This window comes from Anastrepha ludens, chromosome 2 (genome assembly GCF_028408465.1).
Source record: "Anastrepha ludens isolate Willacy chromosome 2, idAnaLude1.1, whole genome shotgun sequence".
NCBI classification, from domain to species: Eukaryota; Metazoa; Arthropoda; class Insecta; order Diptera; family Tephritidae; genus Anastrepha; species Anastrepha ludens.
Window position 1 is genome coordinate 38,253,610 of NC_071498.1, and position 20,354 is coordinate 38,273,963.

Sequence of the window (20,354 nt, forward strand, 5' to 3'; positions counted from 1 at the left end):
GGGCGTATGAAGTACTGGGGAGTCCGAACTCCTAGCTATGTTTGCCGGTCATTGAACGTTCGTCGCACGTGCAGAAAAGTTAGGGTTACCATTTAATCCCCATTGCAGGAGCTAAGGGAATTTTTCAGAGAAGCAGTCTGTTAGGCATTTTTTCTGTAAATGTCCGGGTTTGGCAGTAAAACGATTAAGGTCACTGGGTATTCCTTTCTTTGGCAGCTTAGGGTAGCGCTCTAACCTAAGTCCCATCAACCCTCTCCAATACATCAACAGGAGGTCTGAAAATGGTATCGAAACGGCGCTTAGGACTACTTGGGGAGTGCTAGACTGGTACTTCGACTATTTCTTCTACCTACCAACTACCTATTAAAATTCTAAATTTTTTTATCATAATTTCAAAATTCTCTGGGGAGATTGCGAGTGTGTAGTTTTATATCCCATTGAATTTTGCTATAACAAAGCGCAAATATGAGGCAGCTCATAATTTCAAAATTCTCTGGGGAGATTGCGAGTGTGTAGTTTTATATCCCATTGAATTTTGCTATAACAAAGCGCAAATATGAGGCAGCTCAAAAATTGCGCCGATTTCTGATAATGTTTTTTTTTTGCTTGTGTTTGGTTCTTCCACACAAAAAACAAAAACCGAGCATTCGTTATACTTCAAACTTACACTTTTTTATACTCAAACTTAATGGGCTATAAAACTGCTCACACAAAATTTTCAAGAGCGCCCGATTAAAAAATTTGAAATTTTTATAAAAATTTCTTAAATTTTTTTTCGAAATTTGCACGAAGCTTGTAATTTGAATGCATGTGGTGTTTATAGTAGAATGAACTGTTTTTTTTATAAAAAACTTGTATTATTTATAATAATTAAAAAATAAATAAATTAAAATTAAATTAGAAACGAATAAATGTCAAGAAGCTCCTGTGCTATAGTTATGAAACACACTGTTTGTATATACAAAATATTGCTATGAACTGACTTTACCTCAACGTTTGTTATTTTGTTCGTCCTTAGCGCCACACAACTACCAACTCAAACGCTTCCCTGTGCCATCGTTATCCTTGCTCGGTGTTGCTATACGTACCCCTCGAAAGCGTTTCCTACGTTTGTTCTACACTCAAACACTCAGCTCAGCTTCGTTTTTATTCATATCGTAATTCTCAACTACCCTCCGTTGCCCTGCTCCTTCTAGCTTCTTAAGTTTATTGCTATTGCGACGTTCTCTTATTTCACTGCTGCTATTGTTGTAAGTAGTTATCCAACTCGTAAGGGAGATATGGTCGACGTTTTCGACGCATTCTTCGTTGAGTCCTACTGACTGACGGTACTACTACTGCTGCTGCTGCTGTTGTCGTCATCCAGCTCTTTTCACTCCGTCTACTCACCACCCCTTGTGGTTATTCCTGAATTCAGACTGTTTCAACGGCTGCTTCATTATTTCTTGCTTTTACTGGCTGCTTGTTTTCCATCCAAAGCTCGTCGTTGCTCGTTGCTCGCTGCTCTACAATATGGGTCTGTATAATCTTCTAGTCTCTAGTGCTCTGTGCATTGCTTGGCTTTTCCTTCATTTGGATTTGCTTCAATTGTGTTAGTGATGGGCTAGAATCAGAGGTGTGTGGATGTAGCTATACCGTGTCGTCGTACCATCGCAACAGTCTTTGCTATTCATTTACCAAGTCGTTTTTGCTTGGTAGCTCAGATATATTAGAAGACTGCTGAAAACCCCAACAGGAATTTGAATTAAAAAAGTAAGAATGAGATTTGGAAATACTTGTGGAAAACGAAATCTGAGCATGTAAAAGCAGAACATTTGTGAAAACGAAAGAAGGAAAGCTGTCAAATTTTGAAAAAATAAAATCACTGAAATGTTTATTCTTTTCCATACAAGGGATCATAAATGAACAATATTTTACAGAGAATATTTCCCTTTAGTGGACTAGTACCTACGCATATGTTTTTTCCACAAATGGAACCTTCAGTTTAATGCCGCCTCCGAACTGCAGATGGTTTTTAAGAGAAGCTTTTTCATGACAGAAATACACTCAGGGGTTTACTATTGCCTGCCTAAGAGGGAGCGCTATAAAAATTATATTTTCTTCCCTTCGTTATTTCTTGTTCGGGGTTTCGAATCACACAGAAGTTTAATACTTTGCCAAAAAAGTAGTTCATGTTGGAAGTACAGTCGCTTTCTAGCAAACAGGAACCATCCGATCTCGAAAGCGCCCGATCTTTAATTGCTACTGTTTGGAGATGGCGATATACAGCTCGTTACGTAATGATAGCGCATCAACATTTCGACCAGTTGTGACTATCTTCATTGTTTAAAAAAAGACATAAATATAAATTCAAGTTTTCAAAAATTTTAACTTTGCAAAAAAATTTGAAAAATTCCACAAACTTTTCATCCCAATTCTTCGATTCATATTTATGCGAAGTGTAACCACCTTCAGACCGATTTACGGGTGTCAGCTGTCTGTAAGTAAATGACAGTCCAGAGTATTGTTTACAAGCGCGCGGCAGCATTTTGCCGAGAGTAAACGCGAAAAAATAAAATCTGTAATGGATTTCAAACGTAATAGTGGCATTGCATTATATTTAGCTGGAAACCCACCACCAGGGATTGTTCGTGAGGTCAAGCCCCTTAAAGTAAATAATTGTTTTGTTTACCGCACCATTACTTGTTACAATAAAACTGTTAGCATAGCGAAACGTCATCAAAAGACTGCTGCGTCACGTGAAATGGTTCAAAAAGTGGAGAAGCGACTTGAGCGAAATCCCCGACGAAGTGTCACTCAAGTGGCGAAAGAACTGAAAATATATGACCGTAGCATCCGCCGTATACTGAAAAATTATTTCAAAGTCAAGCCTTACAAGATCCAAAAGGCACATGATCACATACCAAACCAGTAACAAGTCCGACTTGAGAGAGAAAAAGTTGTTTGGTTGGCCGAAAGCAGTCAATTTCCGAACATTGTGTTTTCCTACGAGAAAATTTTTCAAATTGAGTAATTCGAAAACTCCCAAAATGATAGGGTTCATTTGATCATGAGTCATCGATTGGCCACCAGAAGGCAGCACCCGTCACAGGTAATGGTTTGAGCCGCTGTAACCGCAGATGGGCGCTCTCCAATCGTTTTCATCGAGCCTGGAGTCAAGATAAATGCGAAATCGGGAAAGTATTCTGGAAGTTGCTTTGAAGCCGTGGGCAGACAAACTTTTCGCTGGCAGATCACGGACGTTTCAACAGGGCTCGGCATCGCCAAAAAAGCTCTAGTAAACCAAGAATGGCTAAAAAACAACGTTCTGGCTCTCAAATTCATCAGACGCGAATCCGGTGGAATATTCTCTTTGGACCATTTTGGAGAGCAAGGTCCGAACTGAAAGACTCACCAGTCTCGAAGCGCTGAAAAAAGCCATTGTCCGCGAGTGGGCCAAAATATCTGCAAGTCACATTCGGGCAGCTTATGATTCGATTACTGGACCGTCTCAAGGACATAGTCAACGCAAAACGTGGTCATATCGAGCAAAATTAAATGGATTCTTAATTTTGTATTATTTTCACACATTTTTTACTTTGATTTAAGTTTATGGCATTATTAATTGGTTACACTTCGAGTGCCGGACCTTGTAATTTCTGGATTGATTTTTGGTATACAGTTTTATAGCTTATACAATTTTATTACAACAAAGTGCAAGTTTAAAGTTTCTAAAACATCCCGTAGATTTAAAAAAAAAATTTTTTTTTGCGGTGTTTCGCAGTTTCCCATATAACAAATTGTTTTTTCAATCAGAGCTAATTTCTTGGGGTATCATAGTAGGTCTCCAGGCCTAAGTGGACTCCCTCTACACTTTTTTGGCAGAGATACCTCACCGATTAATCTAATGATAAATTCAGATCTTACTAAGGAGAAACGACCAGCTGCTACTATCGGCAAGGTGTAAACCACCCAGTGAGCGGTATTTCTTAAGTCATTTAAAGAAGAAAGATATAAACGGCGAGGTATATACTGAATATGAGATCAAAATTAATGTTTTCCATGTTCAGTCTCGTTACTTAATTGCCTTACCTTGTGTCCCTTACCTTACTCCGACTCTACCAAAACAACTCGATTCTCTGGCTTCCTTTGGATATTAACTTCAACGATAACAACTGTTGAGTAAGCCAACCTAGACAGCGTTTGACAAGCCTCGAAAATAAGTATAGCAACATATTCGCTTGCAGCACAGAGCGAGAACTCTTCCTAGATTTCCCATAGCCCAAATAATTTATGGGATGATACGAAAGTGGTAACGAGCAAACTTATCGGAAAACACAGCTGATATTATATTATCTACACATTTATAATAAAATAGTAAACATCTTTCCCTTACACTCAATGGAGCTTGGACGCTACTTGTTCCTTAGAACCTTTCTGAAACTTCTTTGTTTCTGTTCATAAGAATTAACATCCTACCGAACCAGATATTGAGGAGGTTTGCGTGCTTTTAGAAATATCTCTCGTAGATCTAAATTTTTTCATGCATTTCCTGTTTGGTCTAACAACCAGTAAACAAGTAAATGTACGTGGATATATCCTTAATATATAAGTATGTATACGTGGAAACGTATGAATAAATACCATCTCTTTCCTGTCCGCTGTCGGCCTGCTTCTTTTCCAATTCGGTGTGAGTTCGGGGTGAGCGTATTATTTCAGTCATGTCTGCTTGGTATCCCCTCATTCCACCCTACATTGCTGTAGTTAATGTTGGTGGTTGGTGGGTGAAGCGACAGTCTGCTTGGCTGACAGTTTGTCTACCCGAATGCCACACAGTGGCACAGCATCAATTCCACACACAACCTCTGTGTGTCACACTATCGCAATCAACCCACTGGCAGCGAAGAGAAAAAGCCTCACTTTTACCCAAATCGAATGACGCCTGCTTGGCAGTCGTCAGCCAGCAGTCTGACTTTCCGCCTGCAGCCCTAACTGCGTAGTTATTATGGTTTCAGAGTGATTCACAAATATGCCCACTACGTTGGAGTGTAGAATGTAAAACGCAGTACGTGGTGTGCAGTGGAGTGGCGTTGCGATGAGTTGATGGGTATTTTCCGACAAAACTTACTTGCATATTGCCACATTCGCCTGGCTGTGGCCATCATTTGTGGGGTCTGTGTATGGCGCGTGTGTGCATGAGTATTTTTATAAACCCTGTAGAGAAAACTGCGACCGGGTTCCAACAGATGCCGAGTTTATAACTAATTTTGATTTTTAAAAAATTCTTTTATGATTTTTTTGGAATAGAAGTATGAAAGTTTTAAAAGCACTATCATGATAAATATACATAGTAAAATATAAAAACTTTTCGGCTCACTAGCAGCTTGGACTTCAACGTGCATTATTTTGATATTTCTCGTATTATTTTGTGTTTTTGCGCTTTGACAGTAGTCATAGATCGTCAATAGAGAGAGGATGTTGTTGCGGAGAAACAGGCAGGTGTGAGGGGCTGTAGCATTCCTGTTATCCTTTACTTGATCATCATCCTCATTCAGCGCTACAATCCGCCGTGGGTTTTGGCTTGCTTCAGGCTTCTCTATTATTTGTTAGTGACCTCTAGTTTCACTCCAATTGTTTTCAAATCATCTTCGACGCATTCCACCCATTTTTTGCGCGGTCTTCCTCTTTTTCTCGCGCGAATGCTCTCCATTCTTATGACGTGTTCCAGCCATCTTATTCTCTGCAATTTAATGAACTTTACTATATCTTCTCGTTTCATTACTGAGCATTTTCGGGGTTTTTCGCAGCATTTACCCTTTGTGTGTTAATATCTTTTAAATTAAAATGGCTTCTCTAAAAGATGAAGAGATCGAACGCTCTTTAAGCAATTATCTCATGATAGTAAAGTTGAAATTGATGAATTGGACAAACTAATGGAGTTTTCTTGTACGACTTATGTTTGGCTTCAATATGTTACCATCTTAGGGTTAATTTCGAAATCGCGAACTACTATATTATAACCTGTAAGTCAAGTAACAAGGCTGTCGTCGTTATATGTGGAAAGGGCGCTTTGTAACTTTACTTTACGGCTTTCAAAATCAATGTAGGTATAGACCGCAACGCTGCTAACCGACAGTAATCATCAGCATCATTATCAGGCAGCGTTGCAACTCGGGGTGAACTTTAGCTTCATCAACTAGCCTTCTAACCATTGTAGTCGTTGCGATTTGACGAACTAAGTGACATCTTCCTCTTTCAAAATCCGTATGAGCTTCTCGTTGTATTTGATTCTATAATAACCACTCTCAACCCGAATTGGACCATAAACTTTTCGTAAGACTCTTCTTTCGAAAGGTCGGAGATTTTATTCATCCTTGATTAACATTACTCATGACTCACAGCTATACGTCAAAATTGGTATTATTATTGTGTAGTAAATGTTGTATTTATAGCTGCGCGAGAGTAGTCTGGATTTTAGTAGAAAGCTCTGTTTACTGCAACAAGTCGATCTTGAATGCAGTCTTGAACACTATTGCCATTTTTTAGTAGTAATACCTGGGGGACTTTAAACTCTCCACTCCGACAACCACATATCTTAATCTACATCTGCTTGGACTAGTTCGGAGGGAGTCACGAAGTGAATAACACGGAGCTATGTTCTTCTTTATTTTTTACTGCCATGAGTCTACATACCGGGGTTCTCAACTTTTACTCTAAGCATAAAATACGTCATCTAAAATAATTAAAAACGAGAACTTATTTAAATAATTTAGAGATTTTTTTTAAACGTTAAAAAATGTTAAAAACAAAGAATAGTGTGGTGTTGCGAACATTCTGAAAAAATCCTAAGTTGACTAAATACTATTCTTATATCAAACAAGGATTTTAGGTTTAAGACTAGCAGGTTTAAGCCTTCTTTATAAATTATTGAAAACGCTCATGAGTGTAAACGTAATTATGCACTGACAATATGGTCATGGTGTTCCAGGTAAATGATATGGCAAAATTTACCTTGATATTTTGTATATTTCGCTTCAGTCTTTGGACTGAATGCTGTCACAGAAGCAGACATACGAGAATAGTAACGTCCAAGTGTCAAGAGGGAGTTTGCCATTCGACAAAAATCGGCAGTGCTCAGTACCTTAGCGAGCAGTCCCTACCCTCTTTGCCTCCTTATCTAGTGAATAATCTGGCACAATCGACTCTGCTAGAGGTTCTACAAATAGTTGAACTTGTGTTGTAAGGGCGTATATATTTTGTAAGATAATATAAGAAATGTATTTACCTTCTTGTCTATTCTAAATATGTATTCCTTTCCTTTATTTGAATTGCAAAAACTGTTTCCGAGTTTGATAGCTTGCCAACACAGCTTGTATATTGTGACGACGCTGCGTAGAACTCAAAATGTCTGTACATCTATCGGCGCAATCTTTGTATTCTAACATTCCTGGTTAGCCAAATGCCGTGCCCAGTCCGGTTACTGTTCCAGTTTTTAATATATCTACCTTTGATTTGAGACAATTGATATTACTACTACTACCCACAGATCTATCAGGCAGTACCAGCGTTTCTGAGCGACATTACTTTCATCTATCAAATGATACTGTACTCAATTACGGATATTTTTTAATGAGAAGTGGCTAGACTAGCGCGATCGTTTGCTCCCCATCGTGTGTGAAATTCAATCATTGAGCAAATCCTAGCCTCCCACCCACTTTGGCCCTCCGAAGAAGAATCCAGCAGAGAAGGCTAGCCATCTGACGAACGCTCGCTTCAATGTTTCACTTATCTTTTGAGAAATAGCGCACACTTCACAGAATTCGGGGTTCTTGTTGAATATGCTCCTGCTCTACCAGAGATATTCTGACATTGATGGCGTCTTTTCGACAATTAAAACTATATCGGCGAAGGAAAACCCAGCCCGAAGCAACTATGTAGGTTCACGCCAACATGCAAATACAGTGAAAGCACCCTCAGTTAACTTATTGACAAGTTGCAAGACTTAATCCTCGTTTTCAATTACTTTCATATCTGCAAATAATGAAAAGTTATTATTATTGAAAAGTTATAACTATATATATCAGTGTAATTTTAGCTGTAATCAATATATGTATGTAGCTTTCCTTGCAGCAACTTCAACAAAAAACCAACTGATTGCTTTGATTCGCGGTAATTCTCCATATAAAATTTTGAGAGCGAATTACCTCATTTGTAAGTAATTCAGTCTTAATTACTTTCCGTTTTACGATCAAATTGTTATCTTCCCTAATTTTTATCGGAAACGTACCGAAATTAGCTGTCAACCCAGAACGAAAGAGTAAACCAAAACAAAATTATTCAAACCATAAAAAGTTAAATTTTAATAGTGGAAGCAAAGCAAAAATATTGTGAAAAAATTATTATGTTGAGGAGGATGCCGAATACCTCAAGAACTGAGGAAGAACACCTCCCTGAGGAGTAGTTGCAGCAATTGAAGCAGCTGCATCTTCCAGTAAGTGTGAAACCCCCTGAATGCTTAACTCGGAAGAAAGTTAGTCCGCTGAAAAGTTTACATGAACTTGTAAATATTTAATAAAATATCTTATGTTTAGAATCGAACTCAATCCTTCTGGGAGACAGGCTGTCAGCAAGCAGATGAACTTTCATGTAAAATTAGTTTTCGTATGGCCGAAGACTTTTTTATTAATTGAGCGAATTATACCTGTAAAACAAAATGAAATCTTAGTATTAACTTGCTCACTAAACTAACTTACACCGGACACTGCTGCGAGTATGCCAGATCACTTAGTCTTTAGATCAATGCTTTGTTTATCTGAGTTATTTAGAAACTTTCGTAAATCACTCTTTTCGGTTATCTAAGAACCATCTGTTAGAAAAACAAGGACATGAGCAAAGCTAAGCAGAGAAAAGTAAGCCAAATTTAATTCCTTAAAAACAGAGAAATGTAATGACAATAGATGTAAGTACAATCTATTGATCTCTAATTGAACCCTAGAATCATTTTCAGATCGCTTAATCGAACAGAACATTTTTAGGTCGTGCAGGTAGGGAAATAATCTAAAAAACGAGAAACAGTTGTCTCCATCATTAATAAAAACAAAGAGTGAAAACCCTAAAAAACTTTCCTGAGGTATGCCAGATGATGCAATAAAGGATATAGAAGAAACCCCTCGAAAGAAACCTCCCAACACCTATTATTTAAGTACGAATACGAATTAAGTACGAAGAAATACAGAGTGGAAACCAAAGCTAGCTAGTTTGCGTAATAAAATGCAATGAATGGGATACTTCGCCGGGATGCTTTGGAAAAATCAGTGTGTATACAATCAACGTGGAGTCCAGATAAAAACAAGTCAATGGCGTATTCGCTAAAAACCGCTAGGTAAGTAAGCGTAGACCGTCCAGCGACAAAGCTAGACAAAAGATTAAACTCTTGACAGCGAAATACATTTTTCTTTCACTATACTCTAGAACAGTTTAGAAATTGTAGACAGCTTGGAGATGGGCCATTTTTCAAAATTGATTTAATTTCCAGGTATGACAATGTTCGATATGCTAACGTCTTCCACCCTTTTCTTACTCGAAGTTCATCTAAAATAGGCTCACCAAACAGGCCGTAGAGAAAAAGGGCAGATATATTTTAGCAGGAAGTAGCGCAAATGGCTTTTAGAAGTATTTGAAAAAATTCAATTTCAAGTGGAGCCGGCTCTTCTAGATAAAGTCCATGCCAGTTCTAATGGATCCCAATTTAAATAGCTGATTACTTTTGACGAAAATCGATATCAAATATAAAATGTTTTGTTTTTTTGCTAAATACAATTATTGAGATCTTCTTTTTTAAATTGTTTTTTATAAAATTATTATATGAACTCTGTGCATTGTTTTGCATAGAAGGGTTATATTAAATCCGCCACTTTCCCACGACAGTCGGTGCTACGTTACCAGAACGACTCGTGTTGATATCCGACCAAGGACTGCCACTCAAGCATCATTTCTCAAACATTTATGAGGAATGTTAATGCTGATACTACAGCAAGAACAACCAAATCCGTCAATTGATTTTCCTGCGGGGAAACTGCAGGGCACTTACAGAATTATAACTAACCGGTAGGAAAATCGATTTGTCAAAATGTATTATAGTGACTTAAAAAATAGCTCAGACTTCCACGCTTCCTATTCCAAAAATCGACGACTTTTACATGCGACTGCTATATTTGTACGCAAAACACCATAAGAGGTCCTGAATAAGATCGCCACTACCGATGCACATATGTATGTATGCATGTAAATAATGAAAATTATATAAAAGTTACACTTTTTTTTTTAATTGCGGAACTCTTCGGCTAGTGTTTTTGGAGTATATTTGCAATAAATAAATCAAGGTGAACTGGAAAGTTCCACCAGCATAAGTAGCTCGAGTTTTGCCGACAGGGTGCGTGCATTCTTACTTACATATATATATATACATACATATATGTATGTCATACATATTCACAAATATATGTATAAGTTTGCTTGCGACTAGTAGGTCGAATTGATCGCTGGGCGAGTTTATGGGTTGTTTAGTCCTTGGGTGGTGGGCGTGGGTTATTTGATTGTTGGGTGGCATTTCTAGGGTGTTTGCAGTTACAGTTATAACGTTGGCGGCTTATCTATGTTAACGCTGTTGTTTTTGTTTTAAGCATTCACAGTGCTCGTGGTGGTGCTTGCAATTGTGCAAATGTATAAGTATGCTTGTGTTGGTACATTTTGTCATGTAGGCAAAAATATGTATTTGTGTTTATAAATGCGTATTTCTATGTAAGTGTGTGTGTACATATATGGTATATAGTTAGGGTTTTCGGGCTGAACAGGCATAAACCCCAGAAGGAAGTGGCATGAAACAGACGTATGTATAAATAAAATAATAAGCATATATAACATTAGGGTAAACCATCCATTTTCGAATTTATTGTTTTTTTTTAATTGGGAAAAAAGCATGGCTTTTGCATTATAGGGGAAATATGAGATAATAGTAAAAAAAATTATATTTTTAACTTTAATTATCACATCATAAATGTAACCCTAAAACAGAAATAAAGTAAAAAAGGTAGGAATTGATTGATCATAAAAGTTTACAGCACTTCGAAAAAATCCATTGAACCATATTTAATATAATTATAATTCTCAACTGGCTAAAACACCACCTGGAAGCAACTATTAGCTCCTACCAAGCCGGCTTTCGCAGGTGCTCCGTCTGTGCCGACCAAATAAATGCCCTCAGAATTGTCATCCAGCAATGTGGTGAATTTAAGTCTAACCTGCGTCTACTGTTCACCAACTTTGAAATGGGCTTTGACAGTGTAAAGGGGGGGACATCTGGGGTGCGCTGAGGAGAAGAGGTATCTCTGAAAAACTTGTTGCACTTAAAAGGGAGAGCTACAGTGACACAAGTTGCTATGTCCTTCATAAAGGAAACCTGTCGGACCCATTTCACGCCCTCAGCGGTGTACGACAAGGCTGAATCATGTTACCAATTTTTTTTCTTCTAGTCAACGAAGGCGTCATGAACGCTGCCTTCAGCAACGAAAACAAACAGAGGGGCATACAATGGCAGATTAACAACACATCCCTCAGATACCTGGCATACGCTGTTTGCTCGCATACAAGCTGTATGACCTCAAGTTGCTGTCAACAAGCCATGCAGGAGAAGTTGAAACCAACCGGCCTCAAAGTCAACGTCGGAAAAACGAAAGCGGTGAATCTCAATGACACCATATCGGGACCACTGGTAGTGGGTGCACAATAGTTTGAAACAAATTCTGCTACCTTGCCTGGTATCTTCTGCATGGTCACCGCGGATCGCAGTTCTGAAGTGGATGTCGAATATAGAATTAGCAAAGCTAAACCATCTATCGGCATTCTCGCTCCATTGGGGCTAACCAAGCTGCACATCTTCAACTCGAACGTCAAATCCGTTCTATTATATGGTTTCACCACCTGGAGACTAATTGCGAAGATCACGAAGCGCCTGCAAACGTCCATAAACCGCTGCCTTCGTCGGAGTTTGCGAATTTTCTGATCTCGGGCAATAACCAACGCCGAGTTGCTGGCGCAAGCTAACAACGAGACGTTGCATAAAAAATCAAAAAAAGGAAATGGCAATTGATTGGCCATATGCTAAGGAAAAATGACGACAACGTCGCTAAACAAGTATTACCTTGGAATTTATTTCAACAAACTGGTAAAGGAATTGGCGGACTACCAATGACAGGTGGTACCTGGCGGCGCTCAACAGAAGCCGAAATGAAGCTTTTACTGAATGTACAATTTAGGTTGCAGGTAGCCTGAGTGTAAGTTATCAAACTTATTAGAACAGGTTCTGTTGATTTCTCTCAGAAACTTCCTTGGGTTAATATAAGAGAGTCTTCCAGAAAAAGCCCGAGTTTTTCAAGCCGACGTCTATGCAATCAACATAGCCGCAATGCTAGTAAGCATAATGGACCTCGCTCCTTCCTTTTCAGTTATGCAGCTGGTAGGTTGTGATCAAAGCCCTAAAGGCTGCATGCATTAGCTCGAAATGAACTCAAGAATGTTGAAGATCCCAAAACTATTTTCGGAACTGGAGCATCATAATGAGCTTGTGTGGCTACGTAGTGAATTATCGCTTATAGCCCATCCAACTTAACTTAACTAATTATTTAAAAACTTAACACAGTTCTTCCTAAATATAGCAGTACTTAAAACTAAGATATTATACAGGGTCCGGCACTCGAAGTATAACCAATTAAAAAACCATAAATTTAGTTTGGAAAATTACTTTTATTCAATGAAAATAATACAAAATTACAAATTAATTTACTTTTGATCGATTTGACCACGTTTTGCCTTGACTATAGACTCACCTACTTAAATGAACCATATACAAATGCATTAGGGTGGCCGATATTTCTGAAAATGTTGTTATTGCATCTGACAAGTTTTAGATATACGATGTTGTCCAAAATCTAATAAATATGAATTTTTAAGCTAATCGAATAAGTTTTAGAGGTTCCGACAAAAGCAAAAATGAAATTTTTTTTAAAGAAAGTCATTTAATGCAAAAACAAAATTACTTTTTCTTAAATTTACTTATTTCCTAAATTTTTTGTTTGGTTTTGAATCCATTTATTCATTGCAATCTGTTTAACATTCAGTGATCCAACCATTTCTAGCTTTTTGCTTATTATCATAATAAAATCGTTGTTGACTTCCTCTTAAGTCTGTTAAGGAAATGGGATTGAACGTTATTTCTGAAATTAAAATGCTTGGGTGCGATTGGAGTCTTATATTTTTGAGCTATTGTAGAAAATTTGAGATCACAATCGATTTGGATATTTGTGGTATAAAATGGTACGTTTGTAAACATTCTAAGGTCATTTCGGTTGGAATCTTTGCAATATTTCGATGTTAGAATTGGATACAGTGCCCAAGAGCTGTACACCGTTGGTCAATATCGGTTTTAATATGGCTAAGTAATAAAAGTTTGCTTGTGAGAGATGCATGATAATTTCGATAAAGTCTCCAGTATTGATTTCGGAGTTTGATTCTCACTGTCTAACTTTAGTGAAAATATGTGTTTTCCATGTAAGCTTGCTGTCGAAGTACATACCCAGATATTTTCTAAAAAATTATTTTGGGGCATGATTACATTATTGAGTCTCACGGGAGGGCGAATTGCTTCAATTGAGTGCAAAAGTTACTTGAACTGATTGTGTCATCTGCGAAAGCTCCGACGATAGTGTTCTCAGTGACTGGTAAATCGTGGGCTTAGCGGAAGTAGAGGAGTAGGCCCTGAGGTGCGCTAGCTAAACTTTCACAGAGTTCAGAGTGCTCTTTGTGTTGCTTAACAAAGAAATGTCGGTCTTTGAGGTAGATCTTGGTAAAAGACTTGATAACAATATCGCATTCAATGCTTTGGACATTTACGTTTTCACAACTACTTAAAAACAGTTAGAAGTCGAAACGAGCCAGAGAATAACTGAAATGGCCATCGCAATTTGTGCTTACAGCTGTATGCCAGTGCTTCGCTAGAGCGGTATTTTTCACTGATTCGCTGTACGTATTTCAATATTCTACTTCTGTACTCAAATATATAAAAAACTAGTGGACCCTCTGCCTGCTTCGCTAGGCATATCAAAATTAGAAATGAATAATGAACAATCGATTTAAATTCACTCTATGAGTATTTATTCTTTTTTTACAATATAAAATTAATGTTAATTTTAAACTTAAACTAACGCAAAGTCTTTTCGTAAACTACATTTTTTGTTTTGCCCTGAGTTGTGGTATAAATAAACAGAACTGATGTCTTTCCTACACGTGAACATGATACATACTCGTATAATTGTCCGTGGGAGAAGCATGGATATTCTAAGTCAATTCCGCATAATTCCAGCGATTGTCCTTGTGTTTTGTTTATGTGTTTGTTTTAATCTATCTTGCTCATTACGTTGTATACGTTCTTCAGGTGAATGGCCTGAACGTGATCTGGCCATACGTTCCCTTTGATTTTGGTTTTGAATTTCTCGCTCTTCTTGTGATTGATTTTGCCTTTCATTTGATCTATTTCGCGTTCTACGCGACCGACGATCAATATCATTTCTTCGCGGGCGTGGCATTTCTAAAATAAAGCGATAAAAATATAAATAATATAATTTTCTTTTTTCCATTGTTGAAATTAAATTTCTAATTCTTTTGGCCGCATACGTTGATTTCAAATAAGTTAAGAGAAAATTATTGAAAAGTAATGAATTTAATCAAAAAAACATGAAAAACTCACAATGTGCATTAAAATTGCTAACAACAACAACGAAACCACCGTTTTTTTATTTTCACTGATTTTTAAAATTTTACGCACAATATATTTTATTTTTATAAATTTTTTCCCAAAAAAAAAAAATAACAATGAAAAACGCACTTTAAAATTGTTGACCACTCACCAAATGGTTTTGATACAGCTGATTATGTTGACCTCAGTATATCCAGTAAACAAACTGTAGTGATAGTCCTTTATAAGGACCAAGTTTATAGTGGTGAAGTTTTAAGTACAACACAATTTTCTGTACGCACGGTTGCTCTTTGGCAAAAATAAAGTAATCTTTAGAAATCATAAAAAAAGTTGCAAATTTTAGAGAAATTTCTTAAAGAAAAACTAATACATGCATTTACTTGAATAAGTAAACACCAAAAGTATACTAAAATGACTATTTAATGCGTTGTTTGATACAAATTTGTATTATTGCTCAAAACCCTCTGCGCGCTGTCGCTGTCTTTTTGTTTCTGTATCGCATCGCGGTGAATTCACGTTTTTCAGAAAGTTGGCAACAGAAGAAAATTGAAGAAAGTACATATTTTGCTCATATTTGTTATTTTAGTTGTTAAATGAAAATGTGTTTCAGGTATTTTTTAATCTTGCAACTATTCTTTGGCTTTGAAACTAATTATTACCTAATACAAACTTGTTCTCTTTTAACAATGATAATATTACTATGTGAAATCAAGTAAGTATGCATTTTTGTATTATATCCTGAACATTTGTCTTCAGCGCTATACCAATGCTCGATCACTTGGAGCATGAAATTTACAGAAGTATTGTAACAGAAATCCCTGAGAGCGCTATTCTAGTTATACCTGCTTTTAGGCATTTATCTCGTAAACGTACGTTTGCCCATATAAAATTGTCTACCTAAATGCATGAAAAAAGTGTTAGCATAACTTTTTCGAGTATATATACATACAGGAGGATTTATTTTATACATTTTGCTCGTCAGCTTTCGCGTTTTCTTTTCTTGGTTTTAGACTTTCACCACAAAAAAATTACGCAAACCCATGAACAAAGTTATACTAATAGAGACCTGATCTTAATACTCGAGCTACCATCAAATTAACACGTTTTATTTTTTAAAAGAACATTTATGGCGACTGTCGATCCATATTCATGGATTTCAAAAAATGTATGGATTCAACCGCTAAATAATTTCGTATATTTTAAATCCATCTAAACTTTTACATTTGCGCATTTATATATATGTATTTAGCATTTAATTTAAGTAAACGTTTCAATATTTGTCCAAAAACTTTGAACTTCGAAAAATACAGGGTAATGGTTATTAATGGAATCAAATACATATAACGAATTTTTATTTTATCTAAATCATAAAACGTTCAAATGAAGCTCAAAATATTTTTCCAGTTTAAAAAAAAGCAATGTGCTTTGATGCCGTATCACGCATGCATAAAAAGGAAAGAAAAGAGATGAGAACTATTGCGTTACGAATAATACAGTCGCATACGTCACTCGACATCAGAACAATGTTATTCATATCTGTGTATATTCTATTCATTTGCGTGTATTCTCATTCCGTATACGTAATGTCCGTATAAGGGAAACACGCAAATATTGTATTTTTCACACTTAAACAACGCACGCATACTTTTACCGATTTCTTTAAAACTTCACATAAACCATCTATGGACCAATACCAATGATCTGTGAAAGTTTGATTGAAATCGGTGAATGCGTTTAGGCGTGAATCGGCGACTAACGAACACAAAAAAACGTCTCCATTTTTATATATAAGATTATGGAAAGCCCATTATGAAACTCGCAAGAATCACTAAGCATAATCTGATATATTATTTAAAAAAGTAAAAATGAAAAAAAAAACGTGAGGGAGTAATTTTTCAAAGTTGACAAAAAAAAAAACGTTTCCCAAAGAAAATTTTTCGATCTTGAGGCTTCTCCGATCGACTTAAAATATTTAGTTATACAGTACAATCGTGATAGTCCGACATTTCTTAATCCGACACGTTCGGTAATCCGACAACCTCATAACGTCTATGGATGCAATTGGCATTATTTTATTTTGATCAGTCGTAGCAGAGCAGCAGAGGGGGATTGTGTTTTGTTTCCCGGTCACAACGTATTTGTCATTAAATTTGAACGACGCCAGTTCTCTCGCGAATTCTGACGGTGTTGATGTGATTTTTTTCTGTCTTTTCGTGTCGTTATTTTCTGATTTGGTTTTACTTAGTGATGGCATCGACGTCAAACAAACGTAAACATACAACACTTACGCTGAATGATAAATGGGCCATAATTCAGCGATACGAGTGTGGTGAAACACCTCTTTACCTAAGTGGGATCTACGGAGTGGAACCTTCGGTAGTCCGGAATATTTGATAATCCGACAACGAGTCGGTCCCGTATGTGTCGGACTATCACGATTGGACTGTATATTTAATATTTCTTTAATAACCTTATGCATATAGAAGGTGTTACGCAAAAAATTATTACCACCCTAATCTACATATACGCATACATGCACACCTTGTAATACCCCTATGCATAACCCTATATCATAGACAGCACCATTTATGTACTGAAGCCCTGCAGAGAAATCTTCTGGTTCCGAACTGAGGCGCTTCCTGAAAATTTGCAATCCTGACTACACTGATTTTTTTCTCTTTCTCATATCAGATACTCACGAATTTTACACAGCGATATTGTTTGGGAATTAAAAATTGTCCCATATTACATTCCAAATTACAGAATAGATTTTTTGCAAGTTCTTATGTGCGATTGGATTCATGAATCGATTTAAATAATGTGATATTTTTTTTTTATTTGCACAGATTTGACAATGCCAGTCCTATATCGGAATTTTATGTAAATACTCAAGTAAACTCTTATTGATTACCTTATATTTTAAGATAAAACGACAATACAGTCAAGGAACATCTTAACAAATTAACGAAATAGTTTACAGCAACTTTGCAAAATACTTCTATCGCAGTCAATACATTTTTTAGCCTTGATTCATTTATATAGTCAAATTCTTCACTGACTGAATGAGTATTTTTAAGTAACAACCTTTATTCAAATATTTATGGCTTACCATTTTTCTATCGATTTATTGTTACATGGTTTCCTCTTACATCGCTTTTTTATTTGCATTCGAATTGATTGAATATTCCGGCATCTATTCCACAAAGCTGGATAAATTATACCTAAAACTTTTCTTTTTCTTTCTGACCATTCTAATATTGGATCGTTGTGTTGGATTGAATTGATGTTCAAAGCACAAAATCTGTTAAATATTAATAATATTTAAAAAAAACTCACACACAAACGGACGTAGAAGAAGCAGCAACACATGATTTACCGCTTAGGTTTTTTAATTTGCAAGTTGGTACCAGTATTGGGCCAGAAATTTTTTTAATGCCCTTTTTCATTTAATTTAACATTTTTCCTGCAAGGCGGGTACCGGTAAAATATACTTAAGCATACATATATGTACATATTTATGTGAACCTATGTAGAACCATAGTAGCTGTCGAATACATACAAAAGGAGATATAGGGTGTGCAGGGCAGAATTTCGAGACATATGTATTTACCCCGCTCTAGGTGAGATGATGACATTTTCTTGCAGTGTGATAATCTTTTTTTGATTTTTTTTAGGCCTTTCGAAACTTTCCATTGTTGCCATGTATCTTTCTCAAAACTATTGTTGCTGAAATGGTGCGACGAACTAATGTTGAATGGATGAGTAGTGTGGTCGCTTTCGATGTTATCTTACGCCGACTTTAGAAATACCAAGTCATCATGGAAGGTGTTCAAAACAGTCATAATTGGTGTTCAATAATATGAGGTCTTTAGCTCATTCGGTTATTGTTTTGAATTGGCTCCTCACCTTGCTTGAACATACTATGATACTTATAAAACATTGGTTTTCCCTGAACAAGAGTCCTCGTAAGCAGATGACATCTCTTTAAAAAGTATATGTGGTGTTGTCTCAAATTTCGTACCATATTTGAAGTTTGCTTATCGGAAATTACTGAAATCTCAAATGCTAATAACCTAATTTGACTCAAAGTTAATATTTATGAGTCGTCAAAGCCGGTCTGGTTTTACCTTACCTATTTTTTTATGTTAAACGAAACACCGGGGTAAATTTCATCCCAATTCATACATTTTTTCGACCAGTTAAAGTTTTTATTTACACCTTTTTTAAGCATTTAGATAAGATAAATTTAAAATTAATTGCTTAATTTAAATTTTTCAAAGATATCAGATAATGTGTATAATAACATGCTCGGATTTTATTCACATAAAGAAGTCTTTTTTTCAGAAATAGGCTCTGCGTTTTAAAGAAAAAAAATGTATCGAAAAAGCATCTTGGGCCTCAGAAAACTACAGAAATAGCAAATTAAAAAAATTAGTTAGTGAGTTATTAATTAGTTGCATTATAAAGTTTTTGAAGAATTATGAATAATGGTTTTATATAAAATTAATTAAAATTGAAAGATAAATAAACAGTTAAAACTTATCAATGTTATCTAGACCCAATAGAACATTGCCATTATTGTTCTAAAAAAATTTAGTCCTTATAGAAATGGAATTAAAACAGATAAAAATTCACCTTTGGCAAAACTAAGCTATAAACAAAACTGTAAGCGTCAAAAGAAAATGTATAACTCTAAAAGAAAGTGAGGTAAACAATTTTTTCTCTTATTTGGAGGATGAAATAATTGACTTTTATGACGATGATAGTGTCCTAGACTTGTCAATATATGGTGTAGACTTTCTTTTGACATTGAATCTATATCCAAAAAAACTACACACTGGTGTAAATTTCACCCAATCTCTATTTTTTTGCGCCGTCCCATGTAATGTCGGCACAAACATCGACCTTCGCCAAGTTATCTTTAGCCGTCCAGTGTCATTCTCGTGATGCTATCTGCTGGTTTTCTAAGAGTATGACCTATCCATCGCCACTTTCGGCGTTTGATTTGTCATAGGATCAATAACTTTTTTGCAGCTGCATCAATTCGGTAGGCACCAACTACTGAGTACGTACTGCATGAAATCGAAGAGTAAAATTGGCGTTTCTAGGGGGTTGGTACTTCACTACCATTTGGTTTCAGAGAGCACGTATTTTCGAATCTTCATGCATGAAACAGCAAAATGAGGGAAAATGGTTTTCTAATAGCTCTCGCCCCTCGGCAGGCAATGGCAAACCTCCGAGTATATTTCTTCCATGAAAAAGCTCCTCATAAAAAAATATCGCCGTTTGGAGTCGGCTTAAAACTGTAGGTCCCCCCATTTGGGGAACAACATTAAGACGCACGACATTAATAGGAGGAGGAGCTCGGCCAAACACCTAACAGAAGTGTACGCGCCAATTATTTATTTTCTTATTTTAAAATACAGCTAACGGTATATTTCCAGATGTTAGAAATAAACAAACTACAACTCATCAACCACTTTTTGGGGTGACTTACACCGCAGTGTGTCTTCCGGAGGTTAACAAGGTCCTATTGCTTTTCTCCCAGCCCTCCATAGTACTGCGA